The sequence below is a fragment of the Phasianus colchicus genome, chromosome 23 (assembly GCF_987193195.1).
Source record: "Phasianus colchicus chromosome 23, bPhaCol1.hap1.1, whole genome shotgun sequence".
NCBI classification, from domain to species: domain Eukaryota; kingdom Metazoa; phylum Chordata; class Aves; order Galliformes; family Phasianidae; genus Phasianus; species Phasianus colchicus.
Window position 1 is genome coordinate 326193 of NC_143458.1, and position 20189 is coordinate 346381.

At 43.5% G+C, this 20189-nt stretch overlaps 1 pseudogene across 1 annotated transcript; it reads left to right on the plus strand.

Annotated features, from left to right (window-relative positions):
- Window positions 1-1079: 1079 nt before the first annotated feature.
- LOC149915156 (E3 SUMO-protein ligase RanBP2-like) lies at window positions 1080-18309 on the plus strand (annotated as a pseudogene). The gene is made up of 24 exons (XR_016459549.1): window positions 1080-1280; window positions 2351-2418; window positions 2903-3001; window positions 3767-3919; window positions 4576-4806; window positions 5186-5332; window positions 5621-5813; window positions 6401-6491; window positions 7242-7449; window positions 7952-8130; window positions 8220-8395; window positions 8700-8823; window positions 9078-9236; window positions 9934-10081; window positions 10169-10306; window positions 10511-10690; window positions 10776-10859; window positions 11350-11488; window positions 11662-11759; window positions 12274-13509; window positions 14834-15007; window positions 15724-15858; window positions 16706-16883; window positions 17310-18309. The product of XR_016459549.1 is annotated as an E3 SUMO-protein ligase RanBP2-like (transcript).
- Window positions 18310-20189: the final 1880 nt, after the last annotated feature.

A 20189-nucleotide genomic window follows, 5' to 3' on the forward strand; every position in this document is an offset into this window, starting at 1 on the left:
CGTATATGTTAGCGGTATGTTTTAAAACATTATTACTGAATTATGTGATTAATTCTTTCTTGCAAAACTGAATAGTTGTTAAATGGTCCAAACAATGCGAGTATAGTGTGTTAGGGATTAGAAAACATACTGTAGAGTTGTTCTGTTAGATAAGAAACTGCCAGCAAGAGAAAAACAGATGTAGCAAACATCAGAGAAGCCAGGGCCTCTACACAAGGCTGGACTGTCTCACTCCGTGAGAAGTTGGGATGTGACAGGCAGGCGCCAAGATAGCACAGAAACATAAGCTCTTAGTTGTTTAATTACCCCTAGCATTTGTGCCCTTCACACTGGTCACTGTTCTGGTCATCCCTCTGTCCTCGCACAGAGATAAGCTGGGAAGGAGGACAGAGGGGAGTGTCTTGGAGCCCGCCTGCGGCACCCTGAGGTTCCCACAGAGTGGGACAGCTCTGCTTCGTGCAAAGGCCCTGGCTCCTTGAAAGCGTGTTCAATGTGTTTCACTTCTGCTGGCCTAACGAACCACCTCACAGCCGGTTTCCCAGCTCAGAACACTACACCCACATCGCTTAGGACATCTAGAGCCTACCGCAGCTTTGTGAGAAAGGATTTCTCACGTAACTCGGTAACTGCGTTTCTAAAACACGTTACTAATGTGCGCACAGAACTTCTACTTTTCACATCAGCTGTTTCTAAGGATGCGCCACAGCGCGCTTCTTCAGATCAACCGCCCTTTCCAATACCCGACGCAGAAGCGACGCTTCCGCTCTCCGCGGCGCGTCGCTACGGGTGAGGAGAGCGGCTCGGTACGCCTCACCGCGCCGAGCTCCGTAAGACGCGCGAGGGCAGGCCGGCCGAGGACGGGACCGGCGGCGCGCGCAGCCCCTCGCGGCGCCCGGCAGCCCGCGCCGAGCGGCCCGACGTCCCGCGGCTCAAAGCGCCGCCGCGCGAAGCGCGAACCGGCCGCTCGGCGCCGCGCATGCGCCGCCCCAAGCGCGAACCGGCCGCTCGGCGCCGCGCATGCGCCGCCCCGCCCCGCGCTGTGACGTCGCGCGTCGCCGCGGTCGGCAGGGAGGGCGTTCCGTCGCGTGCGGCGGGGAGCTCCCTTAGCGGCGCGCGAGCGCCGGCCTTCCGCCGCTCCCTCTCGCTCGCTCCCTCTCGCTCGCTCCCTCTCGCTCGCTCCCTCTCGCTCGCTCCCTCTCCCGGCCATGGCACGGCGCACGAAGCCCGAGGTGGAGCGGTACGTCGCCTCCGTGCAGGCCGCCGCCTCCTCTCCCAGAGCGGTGAGTGCTGCGGCCCGGCCGGCGCCGCCGGCGGCGCTCCCTCGGCCTTCCCCGGGCCGCGGTGGGGGCCGCTCCCCGCCCGCCCCGTCCCTCCGCCCCTCCCGCGGGTGCCGGGCCCGAGGGCGGGCTCCTCCGGCGGGGAGTCGAAGCCGAGGGAGGCTGCCGGCGGGCGGGCGCGGAGTCGCCTCCTCGGAAACGCGGTTCGCCGCAGCTGCGCGCCTCGGAAAGCCGCTGAGCCCTCGGCGGCTTCGGAAGGAGCCCGGCGGCGGGGCGGAGTTCGGCACCCTCCCGTTCCGTGGGCACGGTCCCCGGGCTTCCGGCCTTCCCTCTCTCGAGGAGCCGGAATAGGGAACGCGTGCCGTTCGGCTTTGGGCTCGTTTGGCCGCTGTGCGGCTGCTGTTGCCGTGGGTGCGACGGCGTTGTGAAACGCCGGCAGGAAGAGAGGGAGAGGCGGGGGGAAATAGCTCTGCTGCCTGCGTTGGTGGCTGGGCAGCCGGGTGATCCCCTGCTCTCTGGAACGACTGGCTGTGGAGCGCGGTCGGTGATGGAAGTAGCTGCTGGTCTTCCTGTTGCGTTGATTTTGGAGAGGAGGGTTGTGCGAGGCTGCCGGCGTTTCTTTTGAAATTCCTTTCCAGCCCCGTTTACGAGGAGGCGGGGCAGGCGAGAGAGGAAGGTGACAGAAGCATGGACAGGAGGAGCTTGATTTGTGGCATTTGTTTTCTTCTGCAACGTAGATAGGTTGCAAGAGAAACAGCTTGTATGTAGCTGACCCCATTCTCCTCTCTTTAGTCGGAAGTGTGCTTGTGAAAAGTAACAAGTGTGAGGACTTGCTTTGCTACTAACCTCAGTTTCGCTTTGGTAGCCTTTGCCAGTTACTGGGAAGAAATGTTATGTTCTTACTCCTGTGTCTTTCAAAAACAAAGCCCAGAGTACAAGGAGTGAACTGGAGCTGATAACTGTGAAGACACTTTCAGAAGTATTATGCACCCCTGGAAAGAAGGGTCTCCCTACTCAATTACTTCAAAAGTACTGTATATTTAAAATGTACCTTTTGGTTTTTTTTTCTTCAGAGATCGTTAAAAGGATTCTTTTTTGCTAAGCTGTACTTTGAGATAAAAGAATATGAACTTGCTAAGAGGTAATAAACGTTACGTATGTTGTTCTGTTCTTTAAAGTGTGATGGGAAAGCTAAATGAAGTAGAGTGGAGAAATGAAGACCGTTGTCATGCTGTTTTAAGGTAGCAGCAAATGGGAGAATGTGGTGCCATTTAAATCTTCCTAAAACGGCAACTTAAAGCATGGGTAGTTACGTGGTGCTGTAAAAACCCATCCGGTAGAAATGTCTTTTATGCCATCGTGTTACGTCCTTCTTACAGTTCCTGTGAGCTACTGCTTTATTTAATGAAGGCCAGTGCTTGCAGGCAAATATGCAACATCTGTACGTGTAGCAATAATGTTGTGCCTTACTTGAAGATCTAGATCAAGCCCCTTGAACTAAATACAGCTAACTGTCCTGTGTGACAGATTAAAGTCCCACGTTAGCTGCAAGGTGTGGGGGGACTTGTAATACTGAGGAATACTGATCCTTCTGGTTTTTCTTTCTTTCTTTATTTACTCTGTAGATATACATCTATTTATCTCAGTGTCCGAGAGAGAGATCCCAAAGCTCACAGATCTACAAGGCTCAGGATAACACGGAAAAAGCTTTTGGGTGTTACAAGGTAAGCACCTCACTCACCTCCCTGATGTCCTGCTTTATTCCTTTGTAAATGGACTTGATCTTTGTGCTTCCTGCTCTGATAGTCTTCTTCCCGCTGCCCTTTGGACTAAGAATATGTGAGCCCTGTAGAATTCTGCAGTAGGGATTATGGTGACAGCAGTAATCCGGCTGCTACTGAAAGACTGGACTGAGAGTGTTTTTCAGTTGCATTGTTTGTTTTCTTGTTAGCGGTGGGCTTTTTGTTTGTTTGTTTCCTCAGAAGTAGAGGGAATGGGGCAAATACAGTTCCGATTAGGTAAGCATATAAATGTGAACTTCACAGTCTGTGTTTCATTATTCGGGCACCGGGGAGGGAGAGGATACACACAAAAGTCTTGTTGCCAGCACAGTGACTGAGTGCCATCAGCCTTTGTGACTTAATTCTGTTTTCCGGAAGCCTCCGTATTAGGTTAGGCTAGAGATACCCCTGGTCTGGCTGTCTGAGTAGAGCAGCAGCGGGTGGTAGAGGAGCTGGTTTTGACATTGTTTCTCTTACGGTGTTCTGAATTCCAGCAGTTGTCTGGGTGTTACAAACCAATGGTGGCCTTCTTGAAAGGGAGGCTTTTCTTAAAGTAGTGAGAAAGTATTTATTGATAGTTCTAATTTGACTTGCTGGGTCTGTTTAATGGGGGACATGTTTGACATGTTTTCTTTCTTGTTCTACGTGGACTGCAAGATCAAGTTACTAGTAACCTTATTTCTTATGTGTATGCATGGGGAAAACCAGCGTTCTGTGGAGCTGAATCCAGTGCAGAAAGATCTTGTACTGAAGATTGCAGAGTTACTATGCAGTAACGACATCACTGATGGAAGAGCAGAGTACTGGGTTGAGAAAGCTGCCAGGCTCTTCCCTGGGAATCCTGCTGCTTACAGATTGAAGGTAAATTCCAGCTTCTGATCTCTGTTCTGTGCCTAGAAGAAACCTTAGTTGCGTCAAGCGATGGGAAAACCATGGTAGTAATATTATCCAAGAGGTCAAGATTAGATAGGTTAAGTATTGTCTCTATTACATGACTACACTGCTTTCTAGTTTTTTTTAATTTGAGTTGAAAACTGTCAAGTGTAGGAGATGCTGTTATTCCCTAATACTGTGTAAATGCTTTCAGTCATACAATCTCACTTTTGTACAGGTGTTAGTTTTCTGGAGCACAACTGCAATGAAACTGAAGTCTTGAGAGGCTTGTGCTTTGGGATTTTTTGTGTGGTTATGTTATTTTATTTTTTTAGACAAGCTGTTCTGTATTGACGTGTGGCATCTTTGAACCAGGTGGTTTGACAGTCTTAACTTAGCATCCAACTTAGCATCTACAGGATGCAAACTCTAAAGCTTTGGGTTTTGTGTTTTTTTTTTTTTTTTTTTTTTTTTCCCCTCACTTCTAAAATGTTTGTCAAACTCTCTGTAGCACCTACCAGCTTTCCAGAGCAGTTTGAGTAATGTAGCCTGTAATGGCGATGAGAAAACAGTCAGGTAACATAGTTGCTGAAGAGGCTCTCGTAGAGAATGAAATTTTAACGTGTTGCCTTCGTATGTGATAGGAGCAGTTACTGGAGCGTAAAGGCGAAGATGGCTGGAATCAGCTCTTTGATATGACTCAAACCGAGCTCTATGCGAGACCAGACGATCCCTACCTTAACATCAGACTGGTTGCTCTCTACCGTTCAAATAATAGATTAAGAGATGCTGTGCTTCATTGTCAGGAGGCGGAGAAGAAAATACCTGTAGACTCCAGCTTGGAGTGGTGTTTGTGCGTCATAAAGACATTTGAGGTATTTAATCATGTTTTGATCCTGTCATAATCTCCCATGTCCTTGAAACCGGTGTTATTCTCTTAGTATCGTTACAATGGCAGCTAATTCTCAAGTGGCTTAACTCCTTTAAATGTAATGTCTGTGGAAACAATGATTTATTTAGGATTTTCTTAAGCCTTAAAGCATTGTTTAGTTTCTAGCTGAGGTACTAAGTTAGATACAGCAGCTCCATCAGGGAGGGAATTGCTGAGGCAAATAGTTCCTGGAACATTGCTGCTGAAGAATACGTTAACATCTCACCTGGGAAACTGGATTATGTAGCAAGATGTTCTGGAGAAACTCTTGCCTTCATAGAAGGATGGCGGTTCCTCATTCTGTGATGAACTTTATTCTTTAGGAATATCTTGAATCAGTACGAGACTTGGAGGCTGATAAAAAATAATTGGAGAGCTGTCAAGAAGGATCATCTGCTGGCCTATTCTAGCTTGGTTAAAATGACGCTTGCTTCTAGAGATGTTTGACAAAGCAGAGGGGCCCTTGAAAGGTACTCTTTTAACTGTTCTGCTTATTTAAAAAAAGAAAAAAAAAAAGAAAAAAAATGAATATTTTTTCTGGGTCACCGAACTTCTAGCAGGCATCATTTTCAGTGAGTAGCTGTTTTATGGATGGAAGAGGAGTTCCTCTGTACTAACTGCAAAGAGCAAATGTTGCTAGGCTTGATCCGCAAGCTGTGTCTGAGCTAAAGGCCTCAGAGAAGACTCAGCGATAGGGGTCTAGTATAAATCCTGGGAGACCAGGACTTGGTTGAAAATGAATCTTTTCTATGTTTCAGTTTTGATCGTGTGCTTCACTCTGTGAAGCCGTGTGCGAATGGACCTGATGAGCTGTCTCGTACCTTCCTTGAAATGAAAGGACACTTCTACATGCACGCTGGAACTTTCCTGCTGAAAACGGCCCAGAACAACGAGGCACAATGGAGAGATGCATGTGAACTCGCAGCATTGTGTTATCTGAAAAGTTTCCACGTAAGTCACTCTTCAGTTTGTGCCTGTAATTGTTGCAGTTCTTGAATGCTCTCACTGTATGCGCACTGAACGCCTGCATTCCAAAAACTAACTACTGTTTTTAAGGCTGTCTCCTGGCCAAATCTTACCCTTCCATACTTGTTTAAAAGATTTCAAGTAGTGTGAAGAAAATCTCATCTGTTTCACTTGTCAGAAGTAAAGTGACTAAGGGCTAATGAGTGTGTTTCCTATAGGCTATTCCCTTCTCTGTAATGCAGCTAAAATAACTAGTATTAAGGTTAGTGGTATGGGGGGGAGGGGAATGACCTGAGTAGCTCTCATATACTAATTCCATAAGCAGCAGAGCTTGATCAAGCTTAATTCTTTGCTTTATGGAATAAAATCAGCTTTCCCTTTTGCACAAGTGCTTGCGTTCAAAACATCGCTTTCTCTTGTGCGCTCTTACAGCTATTTGCAATTGTTCAGTTACTCACCTTGTGTCCTTTTCAGGAAAGAAACAAGCTTGTTTCCTAACTTTTAAGACTAAATGAGGGTGAGTTGTTTTTTGTTGAGAAGAAGCTGTAGCAGTTCTTTTCTTTCTTTGCCAGATTCCTAAACCGAAGTCAAAACTAAGAAGAGGAGATCGTGCTGGGCAAGATGCACTGGAAATGTTGGCCTGTGACCGAAAAAGCCAGTCTGGTAATAAAAACTAAGAATTATAAATGTTCCATAGTTCCATTTTATGAGCAGTTAATGTCAGAGTTAATGGCTTGTTAAAGAGCACACTTGGCGTCTTGGAACATGCTATCAAACGTTCTGTATTTTGGCTACGTATGAAATACAAAAGAGCGGTTTGATCCTGACACGTAATGGGCTTTTTCTTTTTATTTCCAGGACATTAAGATAGAATTTAACTATCAGTGTCTTCGAGTCTGCTGGTTTCTGCCTACTAATATACTATTTGTAAGCATTGCTAGTCCCAAGTATAAAAGAAAATATTGCTCCTTTCCTGTCACTTTTGTTCCCTTCTTTGTTCCAACAGGTTTGGTGCATTTTTTTTCATTTTTTTGGTGAAGCCGAGGTAGTTGTTTTCAGTCTTCATTATCCTGTGGGCTCTAGGTGAAAACGAAGAAAACACCGGGCATCAGGCTGAATTGTTCCTGAATAGAGGAGACTGACAGCTACTTATTTTGAAGACAATTGCAGTGTCATTGTAATAAAAATACACAGTAATTCTGGAGAACTGGATTTGAAAATGCCTTGGGACTGCTGTCAGCCCATATGCTAAAAGGGTGACTTAATTATAGGGAGAGTGTAAGTTAGAAATTTGTAAATATCATAAGGGGAAGTCTGGATTCCCAGCCTAAAGCAGCAGGAACAACCCACTGCATCAAATATTGTTGTCCTTGTTTAAGTTGAGTGTTCTTATGTGACATTACGTTTTTCTAGGTCATATGTTGCTAAACTTAAGCCACGGCAAGGAAGACTTCTTGAAAGAGATTGTGGAAGCTTGCAAAGAGAAGTGGTTTATTTACATTGTTTGAAAGTCTGTTTGGGAGTGGAGCTTCTAAAGAGAGGTCTTTTCTCGGCACAGATGATATGGGAGATGTCAGTCCCCAAGCACCAGAGCAGGGAGAACTGAGTAAATGAGATATTGGTAAGAGATGCTACTTAAACTCAACGTAAGCATGACTCTGTATTAGAGGTTCTTCTACAAGTGCTTCATTTGCCACAAAAGACAAGTGTCTGTAATAGCTGCTCGTGGTTGCCCTACTCAGAGGGTGCTTTGCAAGAAGTTTCACTTTCAGCTGTAGCTGAGGGGCAGTATCATCATGCCAGGTTCTGAAGAATTTCTCACATACTTCCTGCTTCCACACTGTTGTCTTCTGGTCTGCTCTGACTCATTTCCAATTGAAACTGGAAAGTGCTTGTACGCTGGTGAGTGCTGATAGGAAGGCCCACATTATTTGTGTAATCTGTGAACACAGGTGACAGGCATAAAAATGAAATAATTCCAGGATGAATTGTGAACTAATGATATCTTCCCATTTTTTAGGCTTAACTTGATGATGAAGTCTGGCTTTGAATTTGAGTGTAACAGGAGTAGAATGATACCTTTCCTAACGAGGACGCTTCTTACAACCCTTGTTTTTGCGTAGGTGCTGTTCGGATGCACAGTGGTAGTCTCCAGCACCTTGCATGGCTTGGCTTGCAGTGGAATTCTATGTCAGTGTTATTCCCACTGCGCAGATCATTACAACAACTTTTTCACTTGCCCCAAGAGACATCGAGACTGGAAACAGATGCTCCTGAGTCCATTTGCCTGTTGGACCTTGAAGTAAGCAAGCTTCCTAAGATCTTAAATGCATTTAAATGCCTGTTTTTTGCTACCTAATACCTTCTGTTTGTTTATTTTCACCAAAACAGGTTTTTTTACTCGGGCTGGTGTTCACTAGCAACTTAGAACTGCAAGAGAAGTTTAATACTCAGCGTGGCACACATCAACCTCTGTTCTTACCGTTGCTGCTGTGCAAACAGTTCTGTACTGAGAAGCAAAGATCCTGGTGGGATGCTGTTTGTGCTCTTATGCAGAAAAAAACAATGTAAGGCTTCTTCAGTTTGGAAATATTGGAACCAACCTTCTAGATGGCTTCTGAATTGATTCCCATAGGTTGCGTAAAACTAGTTCCTTTTGTTTGGCGTCCTTTAAATGTTAAATGTTTTTTGCTGTAGGCGTGTGAGATGCTGAAGAACTTTATAAAAATGGGCTTTACATTTCTGACAGTGCATTTGTAAAGAAGAGCTAGCTTAGGACTGAAGCTGCTTGTTATGTTCATCAAACAAATGACGTGTGAACAGATGAAAAAGAGGGAATACTAATTGAGGAATATTTCTTTTGATATTCAGACCAGACTCGGCAACCAAACTGAAGCTTCTTGTACAGCACGGAGTAAGTACTGTGCGAGCCCTGGAGAAACACGGCCTTCAGCCTGCCTTAATTATACACTGGGCAAGAAGCCTGCAAAAAACAGTACGTTAAGATTATCTGTAAATAAGTATCATCTGTTTTTCTCTAATTTTGCAAACTTAATAGACTAACTAAAATCAGATGAGAATGTAGTATTGAGAACTGCTGCTACTAATTTTGATGGGATGTCATGCAAGGCAGTTGCTCTAGTCAAATACTCTTACCTCACTACTCTCAACTGCATCAGAGAAGAATAAGTATGAATAACACTCTATTTAAATATTCTGCGATAGTTTGAATTTCTCTTTCTTCAACAGGGCGTTAGCCTTAACTCCCACGACCAGAAAGAATATATTGGAAGAAGCGTCTACTACTGGAAGAAAATTTTGCTTAGCTTGAGAACTATCAAAAAGCACAGAAGTATTCCCGAACCTGCGTATCCTCTCTTCAGACATTTCCATAGTGTGGACATCCAGGTACTGATGGATTATTCAAAGATGAGAGTAAGAGGGGTTGTATGTCAGAGGCTTACATATGAATTGTTAGCTGGTTGGTTTGTTTTTTGTTTCAGTTGGCTTTGTGTGTTGATGGGTTGTGGTTGGTTTTGTTTTTTTTGTCACTGTACTGCTAATACTCAGATTTGGTAGTATCTTTCTGTTGAACTTCTGAGTTTTAAAACTCTGATTGGAAGATACTGAACTGCCTTAGTACCTCCTCCTATTTGACTACTGCATGGGAATTGCTGAGTCACGGCCTGAACCTCTGATTAGTCACCTGAGGTGAGCAATGAGTAAGCCCTGGGAGCACAGGTGAAAGCAATTCACCTGTGCTGCAGGAAGGGGTGGAGCCTGGCTCTACCTCTCCTAGACCCATTTAAGAGCTGACTACCAGTGGGGAAGGATCTCTCTCTCTCTCTTCGGAAGATCCACTCCACTGGTCTTTCCTGAGCGAGCCCACGACACGGGTGAGCCTTCTATTTATTCTCTTTGTCTCGCTGTGCCTAACTCTCTTGCTTATTTCATTGTTGTAACATCTTAATATTATTTGATTATATAATATTCCTTTATATAATTTTCATTGATTATACAACTACTTACTAGATGCTTACAGTCACTGACTGTTCCAAGTGTCCACACTGTGTCATGTGTGACATGTCTTTTGCTTTGGTTGTAGGTCTTCCAGGTTGCAGCCTATGCAACCTATGCAAGAAGAGGCACGTGTAGTTTTTGCAATGCTGGATGCAGCTGAAGGCAAAATTGATGATGCTTTACTAGCGTTTGAAGCTATTAAGAAAGTGGTTTCGTACTGGAATCTTGCCATTGTAAGTTTGTAAATTGCATTACCTCAAAATGCTTTTCTATTACTTACATTCTGACTGATTATTCCTAATCCATATGCTGTTACTTAGCTTTATCAAAGAAAGGCAGAAGAGGTTGAGAGTGGTGATACGTTACCAGAAGAACGCAAAGCCTATCTTGTTAAAAGAAAGCATTACCTGATGAAGATCATTGACGAAAGCTCCTCTGACCCGTCAGTAGCTGACTAAGTAAAAGAATTGATGCTTGTGTGAGTTGTCGTCTTACGTTAATGTTAACAGACATACGGCTTTCCTGGGGGAACAAAAACAACAAAAAACACCCAGAATTTCTGTGCAGAAAGCCTTGCAAACTGTTCAGCCGTAGATCAGAGCACAGCCTCTTGCTCTGAGGAAGAATTGCGATCATGACTTGCGTTTCAAATACATTTCTAGCTGCCGGTATCTGTTAAAGCTGTAATGGAAATGCTGAATGCAGTGATCCAGGAGCTTGGAGAGAATGGTGAAGAGGGAAGTCTTGCCTCCGGAAATATCTCACCAGCTGCACACGTGGAAGTAAAATATTCAATTCCATCACCCAAGAAGTTCTCTTTCTTGCCAACAAATACCTACCAGGTGTATTAGCCGGTTACTCTTCTAGGGAAGTGTTACGTTTGTATAAAAAAATCCAAGTTCAATTAGTTTTTTCTTTTCTTTCCAGTTTTCTCCTAAGACTCTCTCTCAGTGGGCAGAAGATCACAAGTCCTTACTTCAAAAGCTGTGTCAGCAAGTGGAAGCTTTAACGGTAAGCAACTTGAGTCACTATATTCGATGCAGAACAGTTGATCTTTTTGTTCTGGTAAGTACTTTGTGACCCAAGCATTGAACTTCCCTTACCAGGCTACCTCTTAAAACTCAGTGAAGAGAACTGCTATAAACATCTGCTTAAAGTGAGTTCAAGAGTAAAACTTTGTTGCCTACAAACTCTGATTTGGTACTCAGATACGGGAAGTAATCCTGAGGATTTTGCGTGCAGAAAGTTGTGCTTTCTTCAGCTTAGCTACTGTCATCTTTGTTCTGGGTTTATTTCTAGCTTCAGGGAACAGTCTCAGTTTCGTAAAGCATGGGAAGATCATAGATTATTGCAGCACTTAACTCATCTTTTTTGTGTGTGTGTCTCAGACCTTGAACATGCTTTTAAATAGCAGAGGAGCGTAGGGATCGTTCCTTAGGTTTTCTCCAAATACCAATGTAATACGTTTACATGCTCTTAATTGAAACACTGTCTTTAATAGAATGAAATACGGGAAATGAAACGTAATAGTTCCAGTGTAAATGTATCATCTCACTGCTGGCCTGCTGGAAGCTATGAAACAGATACAGTGTCAGATGGTTATCGGAGAGCACAAAATCTTCATGAAGCTCCTTTAAGGGGTAAGTTGATGCTGAATTTTTAATTGAACACTTAGCTAAACGGAGTAAGACTTCTTAAAATGTTTCTGCAGTGTTCTGAGATGAATGAGTAAAACTGGTCCCCTGGGAAAGTTCACTCAAGTCAGTAATCACAAAAACTGGATATAAGCTCCTTTCTTGGTGTTCCTTTTCAGTTGCTACCTCTGGCCCATCTGTTCACTGTAGCCAGTCACCTGCTTGTAACTCGCAGTGTCTTCAAAGAACTGCTGCAACCAGTGTAACACCAACAAAGGTGAGGACGTACAAATCCGCTCAAGCCATTTCTACTGATGTGTTGAACTGGTTTTGTTTCTGTGTGTAGCAGGATATAACTGCGGTTCCCTAGAGAGCGTTTACTAAATTTGAGGTCTGCTGGAGACAGGCAGAAAGTTCCGTAATCAGCTAAGCTTTGGGATATTGGGTTTGGGAGAAACAGCCAGCAAAGCATGTTTTTAACCTGCTAACATATGTCCTCTGCTCGTTGTCTGCAATGTTCTTTTCCCCAAAATAGTATGGGGGCTTGATTTTTTTTTTTTTTTTTTTTTAAATACTAAAGAAAAATGAGTCTATTCAGCTTACGCTTCTCCCCAGTCTGTTTTTTCAGATACCACTCAAGTTTTGAACATATGATTTTAGTTAAAACTGATTAGAGTTGAAATCTCATTTTACAGTACGCCTTGCTATTAAGAGTACGTGTTGCATGGGCTTTAGCACCCTAATCCCTTTTCCTCCTTTTCCACAAGGAAGTAACGGTGCTTTTTCTTTAGGCACCTGTCTGTGGCATGGATGGACTTGCACCTCAGCAGCGTAGATACGCTCATCAACAAGCAATCCGCACGCCACCTCTGCGAAACACTTGTGCTGCCGTGTTTCCTCAAGACACGTATGGTGCACCTTTGCATTTTGATGCTCCATCTGCTGGAATCATTTTGCCTCGTGGTGGTGGTGATCGCTACAACTACAGCCTTCCACAGGCAAGCACAAATCCACCACTGCCTGAACCAGGCTATTTCACAAAACGTGTGGTTTTAAAACCTCTAGAATCCAGTGTTAGTGCCGCACAGGACAAATTGGGATCTGCCTTTGCTAAAAAGGAAGGCCAGTGGAACTGTGACATCTGTTTAGTAAGAAATGAACCCACTGCCCCAAAATGTGTTACTTGCCAGAATACAAGCAAAACTAATTCAGAAGTATCTCTACAAGAATTTTCTTTAAAATTTGAAGGGAAAACATCAGCATGTACCTCTCAGAATCTTGCAGATGGTGAAGCAAAGCCTGCAGAGGAAGGATGTAATTTTTCAATGTGGATGCCTCTCGGTGGATTTAAATTTGGTATGCAGGAGTCCAGTAAAAATACCGCTAAGAAAGATGATCCATCCAAAGAGTGTACAACTGACTTGACAAACATGGATGAAAAAGACAAAAATGAACTGCCTTCAAGTAGTGGAGTTACACTCCAGTCTGAAGAAACAGCAGACAGGGACAAGAGTGAGCACACCCGTGAGAAAGGCACGTTGGTAACATCTCATGTTTCTCGTACGAATGCAGCCAAAGCATCTCCTTGTGGTAACAACGCTGTAGCTGTGCTGGAGGAAGCTACCAGGGTGAGAAGCGACCTCGGCCATGGTGGTGATGCTTCTGATGCCACCGTAGAAGCTTTAGAGGTATCAAGCACCTCTGAAACGCCAGCAAAAACGGAGGTTTCTGCTCCAAAGTTTGTATTTAGATCTGAATTGTCAGGAGCGTTTTCAGTAACAAAGAGACATTCCCGTTTGGGAATACTTCAGCCCCCGGCTCCCTCTTTGGATTCAGCTTGAATCGTCCAAGAAAGAGCGATGAAGGAACTTCAGCATCTCGGAAAGCAGAGCAGGAAAAAGCGGGAGTAGCTGAACCACCCAAAAGCTGTAGTGCCGCTCAGAAACCTTGGGAGAGCGAGGCATCCCAGCCGGCTCCTTCGGCACAGGGTGGGCCCTCCAACTTCTCGTTTAAAATCCTGGAGAAAGGTGAGTGTTAATTGAACCAGTAATTTATTCAAGTGTGCAGCTCATTAGTCAGTCACTTGTTAATGCTGGTCATTGTGTATTACTTCTTCTGTCTTAATAGTATGTTGTTTCTTTCAGTTCTAATGCACGTCTGTGAATCTTCAAATCCTAGACTTTCAACTTGAGTAAATATGAAGTTGTAGTTCTTTGCACGTAGGAACAGAAGCGTGCCTTATGCAGGACTCAGTGCAACTCTGTAGTGAGAAAGGGAGTTGTGGGTAGGATTTTGGAATCTGTCCGGGGCGTCAGAGTTGATCTTAGTGTTGTTTTTTTTGTAGGGAAGGAGTTTGGTACTGCTAGAACCAGGAGATGCTAATATTGTTTAAACAACGAGGTGTTGTTTAAAATGTCGGGGTGAAGTGCTGACAGTGCATTTTTTGTGTTGAACTGGCAGTGTTTGTGCTCAGGCCTCGCTCTGACTGGTAAACTCCGAAAACAGCAGTTGTGCTTAAGCTTCAACTCAAATTATCCCTTCAACTAGGAGGCATCCTTCTTGTCTGCTTCCATTCCTTTCCAGTAACTTCACATCTTTAGCTGGAGCCTTTGTTTGTCGTGGTTTTTCTTCTTGTACTTCCCAGAAGTATTGTGAAATAAGCTCTATTCAGTCTCTGGTTAATACCATCTGGAGTTCCAAATGCTCAAAGTTCATCGGTAGCACACGCTGCTGCTGACTGCTTTCTGTTTCTTACTTTCTTTTTCAGTCCTTGGTTTTGCTTTTCCTCTGTAGATGATACCCATTTGGCTCTTCTCTGTGGTTGTATTTTGTTTGGCGTATGGCCATCAATAATTCTTGTAACAACATGAAAATGCTGACCTGTTCTTGGTCTGAGACTTGAATTTCAAAAGGAAAGTGTATAGTGCTACTAGAACCAGCAGACAACATTTACAATATGTTTACGATATTTAAATTGAGAAAAACTGTCATCTTCCATTTGGCCAGTCACTCTTTCTGAGGCTGTGAGTGTCTGTGTACTAATAAAAGGTGGCACGTATTGAGCTACCAGAAATACAAGTAAATGTCAAAGGAAGCTAGTATCTGTAGTGGCAGTTGCAAGATTGAAGTCTTCATTATTGCATGGAGGTTCTTTGATAGCAGCAGAAAACCCAAGTACAGTTCCTTGGTTATCCTGAATGAGTGTCTTTTTACATAATGATGTTATTTCAAAAGCTCTACATTTAAGATGTTCTGAATATCGTTAGGTTACTTTATAATGTATGTGCCAAAAATGATCACGGTATTTAGCTGTCTTATCAGCTGTTTTCCACTAATTTTTGTGCTTTGCAGCAGACCCCCTAGTCAAACGTGAATGTGTTACTGCTTGGGAAACTAAATCTTCTGAGCAGAAGGCTAAAGGAGAAACTCCACAGGTCCCTTCTACGTCTGTCTGTGGCTTTAGTAGCAGTGCGGAGGATGCCAGTCCAGAAGGCTCTCAAAAAGAAGTAAAAACTCAAAGAAAAAGTACGAGTCAAGTCTTTACGAAAGTTTAGGCAATAAATTTGCAGTATTATTCTTAGACTATTTTCACTTAGTGAGAAATAAAGCGTCTGGCAGATTAGAAACTACTTGACTTCTTTGACTGTGTCTCAAGTCTGTTCTGGCACTGGAACTATGGTACTACTAAGAACTTAAGTTTCTCTGGGAGAGAAAGGAAACAGCTTTGCCTCCTAAAGTAGAAACAGCTTTGGCTAGTAGAATTCCTCCTAGCAGGTATGTAAGAGTTAAGTGATTTCAGAGCAGTTTCCAAGGGAAATGGTGCTTGTTTTGGAATCGTACTGCTTCAAAGGTACTTCAGTCTCTTGTTGAGTCAAAGCTGTGTGTGTTTTAAGAGTGATGAAGAATGTCTGAAACCTTCCAACAACAATTCTTGTTTGTTTTTTTGTTTTTCCCCAGTTGTTCACTTCCCTTAATCCCTGTTAGTTAGCTGTTCTGAAACATTAGTAGCACTATAGGAAAGTTGGAGACTGAGAACTTACTATCATGTTTTTACTGTACTGCTGTTGTAAATAAATGAAGAAATTTATCAATTTCTGGAAGGGAGGGAGGGGAGAGAGAAAATGTGGCTTTTTTTGGAGGGAGTCGTTATTCTTAGTGTCCAGACTTAATGTAGTTTGAAGTTTGTATCTTAGGCTCTTATGGCTTATTTGCTTACTGTTTTATTAATCATACTGACTTAGTCTCTACAAGTAAGGAAGAATTACATACTCCATCAACCAGTGAAGCAACAGCAACAGTATTTGTGCAGTCAGCTGCCAGCAGCGGAGAAGCAGAATCCACAGAAACTGCTCGCGTGTCAGAGAATTTACCAGGAGGTGATGATACAGCTTTTTAGGAAGTAGAACAACTTGCTTGAAGAAGCCTGATGTAGCTTTGTAAGGCTTAACTCAGTTGTTCATGTCTGGATTTCGTGTTTAACCTTAGTATGCCTAATAAGAGGAGAAGCTTGCAATGACTGTAGTCTTCTAGTTTGGCTACAGTATGTAGTGTCCTTTAATTGGAACAGTTAATCTGATGAAGTCTGCAAAATGTTGTCTTCCTCTTTCTGCAATATCTTGTCTGCCTTTCCTCATCCGTTAATCATATTATGACGTCTGTTGTTTTCTTTCTTGCCTTGCCTGCTCTTTTTCTCCTTCAGAAATGCTTGTCTGTCACATGTTTCTCCAGTTCTTTCAAGCTTTTCTTTAACTGTGGAAGATGTGTTAATTGAAGGATGTTAAAAGGCAGTAATGTGCACATATAAAGTGAGGAGGATACGCAGCTGTGAGGCCTCCATTTATTATTTTCAGTTGATTCTTATTCTGATCAAATGCCAGTATTAAGTTACTTAGCAGCCTTCATAAGGGGAACACCTGGAATGCTAACAGTGCTGGGTTATCACTCAGCACATCATTCAGCAGACCTGAAATTTCACTGGGAAATATGCCGGCACACTTGATAGCTTAAAAATGAATTTCAAAGGCTGAAATCTGTTGGGCTCTCTCCTTTTGAGAAGGCAGGGCTGTTCGGTCACTTCAGTGCATGATGAGTATAGAGCTGTGGGTACAAAGCCACTGAAGAAAGGAAAACATCGAATAATTTTGGATTATGATGTCAGAATTGTAACAGTGTTGTTGGTGACAATTTCTGGGGGAAATCGCGCATTACTGTGCTGTGTTTTAGGTGGAGGTAGTCTGGAGAAGAAGATGAAGGAATTCCCTTCAAAGAGAGGGCAAAATTTTACAGTTGGGCCAGAGATGCTGCTCAGTGGAAGGAGCGCGGTGTTGGAGAGCTCAGGGTCCTCTTCCATACACAGAAGAAGTGTTACAGGATCCTTATGAGAAGGGACCAAGTTCTTGAGGTGTGTGCAAAGCATGTCATCGCTAAAGAAATGAACTTAGTGCCCTCTGAAACATCAAACAGTGTTTTAATTTGGACAGCTACAGGTGATGCTGGTTAGTCGGTTGAGTGGTTTTTACAGTTCTTTTCAGTATCTTCTGTAGTTTGTTTGGCTTTGTTTTACCCTGGAGATTATACAGAACAAAAGCTGCTGATCTCTGGCTGCAGTGACTAGAGCTAAGGAAATCTCGGATTTGTTTTCAGATGGTGAAGTGAAAGTAGAGCAATTTGGGGTCAGAGCTAAAGTTCAAGAACTGGCTAATTCTTTTGAGAGGAGATTTGAAGAATGCCAGCAAAGCTTGTCAGAGCTGCAGAAGGGCCACCTCTCTCTGGCAGCGGAGCTGTCAAAGGACACCAACCCTGTTGTTGTGTATTTTGTTTCTGCCAGTGATGAACCTGTAGGACACACAACCACGGAGCTGCTTTCAAATATTGTCCCTCGAACAGCTGAAAATTTCAGGGCCCTGTGCACAGGGGAGAAAGGCTTGTGGGTTCAAGAATACCACATTTCACAGAATAGTTAGTGACTTCGATGTCAGGTAAGCTTAATGTGAAGGCTTTTCATTGAGAGAAAAAACCCATCTGGGCTGCAGCACTCCATGAATCCTGCCTGAAAGTGGGCTTTTCCAGTTCTTGAATGTGGTGAGAGTAGCCGAAATCAGCAGGGCTGCAGTCAGCAGCGATGCCTCAAGCTTTCCCGACACTTCTAGAGACCATCGCATTTTATTCTTGGAAAGCTATGACTTCAGGGGAATGCCACAGACTTGCATGTTAGACTTCGTTTCGTTCATACCTGTTATCTGCCTGATCACTTCTCTTTGGCAGCTGTTTGATCTGTAGGCTCTTCAGAGCCGGGTGTCAGCCTTTGGCAGCAGCAGGAGGCGGAGCTCCCGACGTATTGCAGGCAGCGTTTGCGCTGCTCAGGGCCTTGGCTGCAGCGTGCGTGCAGAGAACAGCGTGAGTGTTTGGCATGGCTGTGCAGCAGAGAATATGAAATGGTAGTTTTCTCACTTCCTCAGTGCCTCCCAGCACAGGACTCTGTGGTAGATCAGAAATTGGTGTGCGTGTTGGATTTGCTGTTTAGCAAGTGCATTCTCCTGCTGTATCTCTGTGTGTCTTTGTATTCTACTGTACTTTGACTGCAGGAGTTTTCTCGCAGGAGGGTCAGGGCCATCCAAACTCAGTTCTGTTGTGCTTTGAGTATGGAGCTCTTTCAAGCCTTGATTCTAGGCCTAGTGGAGTAGAAGCCAACACTGTGCGAACAACAGTTGAAAAGTGTCCTTTTCTAGAAGAGGAGCAAGGCAAAAATGGTGATGTAATTCTAGCGATTCAGTTGCAGGCTTCTTTTAACTTTGTGTAGCATGGCATTTTACATCCTGTTACTGTGTTTCCTACAGGTGAGTTCGTTATTGGTTGCGTTACTAAAGCTATGAACAACCACTGGAAGTGCTTCTGCTGTGATATCTGCCAACAAGTATTGGCAGGAGTTGGATTCGTCAAGAATGACGGCAGGTGGGTCTTCACCCTTCCTTCTATCACTGATAATGATGAAAATGGAATGACAGTTGGGAGGGATGTAGAGGTTATGGTTCCTAAGGCTTTCCTGCTGAGATGGAGTAACCAAAGTGTCTTTTATGAGAAAAAGGTCTAAGAATGCATCACAAAACTGAGAGTGGATATCTTAAAATGTGTGCATAAAATATTAACTACTTGTCTACTTCGACACCAGATTTCCTGTCAAGTGTGTTTTGTACCTGGTGATGTTTCAGGATGAGTAGGATACACTGTGGTAGACACTTAAAAACAAATCAGATGCAGAAGTTTTGTCATTTTTAAATAGATTTTTATTTTCCCAACAGGGGTTCCCCAATTTGAGTCCAGTTTATCACCTTTTTCACTAATAAATGCGCTCATTTCAGTGGGATCCTTCATGTTTTTTTTTTTTTAAGTAAACTGTGTAGCCATTGATTTCATGCTTTTAATGCAGTACATGTGGTTATGTAGAGAGTTAGGGCCCGTTTTGCCATCCAGCTTCCAATCTAAATTTCTGAAGAGTCTGAGGGTAAAGCATGGGAGTGGGGTGGGATGAAAGACTGTAATTTGCAGCACAGGGTGGTACCATAGGAAATAGGAAATCTGAGTGCAAACTTGCTTATAGCAGCAAAATGATTGACATTATTTTTCTAATACAAAGGGCAGAAAATTGGTTGTCTTCGGCTGCTTCAGTCATTATCTTGCCTATGTTCTTTGCTTTTAGTTGAGTTGCACAAAGTGTGTTTTTCTTTTCAGATTTCCTTCATCTCGTTTCATCAGCTTCTGCAGCTGCAGAATACATAGCTGCATGTTTTTACATCCCCCAGTGATGCATGGATGAGGGGGCATTGTAGGATATAACACACGTTACTAGTTGTTTGCTTTTTAGTACAAAGGAAGCTATCATTTCATTATCATGGCAGAGGCTGATTTGAAGAACAACCTGTAGTGTTGTCAGCGGTATTGTCAGCTTATATTTTTCTTTCTCTGATGTTTGATATCACGGGGAAAATGCAGAGGAGTGCATTTTTCTTTCCTTCAATTACATTTAAGTAAATCTAAAAGAAACCTGTGCTAAGAGAGCCAGAATGTAAGCCAGGCATGACTACAGCTTTCTAACCTGTTTGAGACAAGCTCCGTAGCTATTTTCATAGAGATTTGATGCATCCTACTTAGCAGGCTTTTCTCAGAATCAATCAAGCTTGTTTAAAAAAATAATCATATTGAACTGTCGTATTTGATGCTGCTAAAGACATTATTATAGTATAAATCCTGTTACTGAAACAAGTGCTAAAAATTAAATGATCTCTACGGAAGCTCTGAAGTTGAAATTGTTCTATTCATGCTCTCAATTAATGAATTTTTGAACAGGAAGGAATTCACTGCTGATGCTCACGAACCGAAAGGAGAATAATTACATGGTTTACCTGCCGTGACAAAATGGGCGTCCCCATCTGTGGAGCACGTGGAAGACCAGTTGAAGGACGTGTGGTGAATGCTATGGGCAAACAGTGGCACGTGGAGGTAAGCATCAGCTGACACGTTGTCTTTCACAAGTGTAAAGGTTAACGTACTTACCTGGAATATCGCTGATCAGCTTCCATGAAAGGGTTAGAAAAGTGTGCAGCAGTGATCAGCAAATGCATCTCCTAATCCCATTTTCAACCTTGATGTGCCTGATCTTCCACTGAGAAAAGACCTCTGCCTGCGGAGCTAAAATCAGGAGATGTCCCAG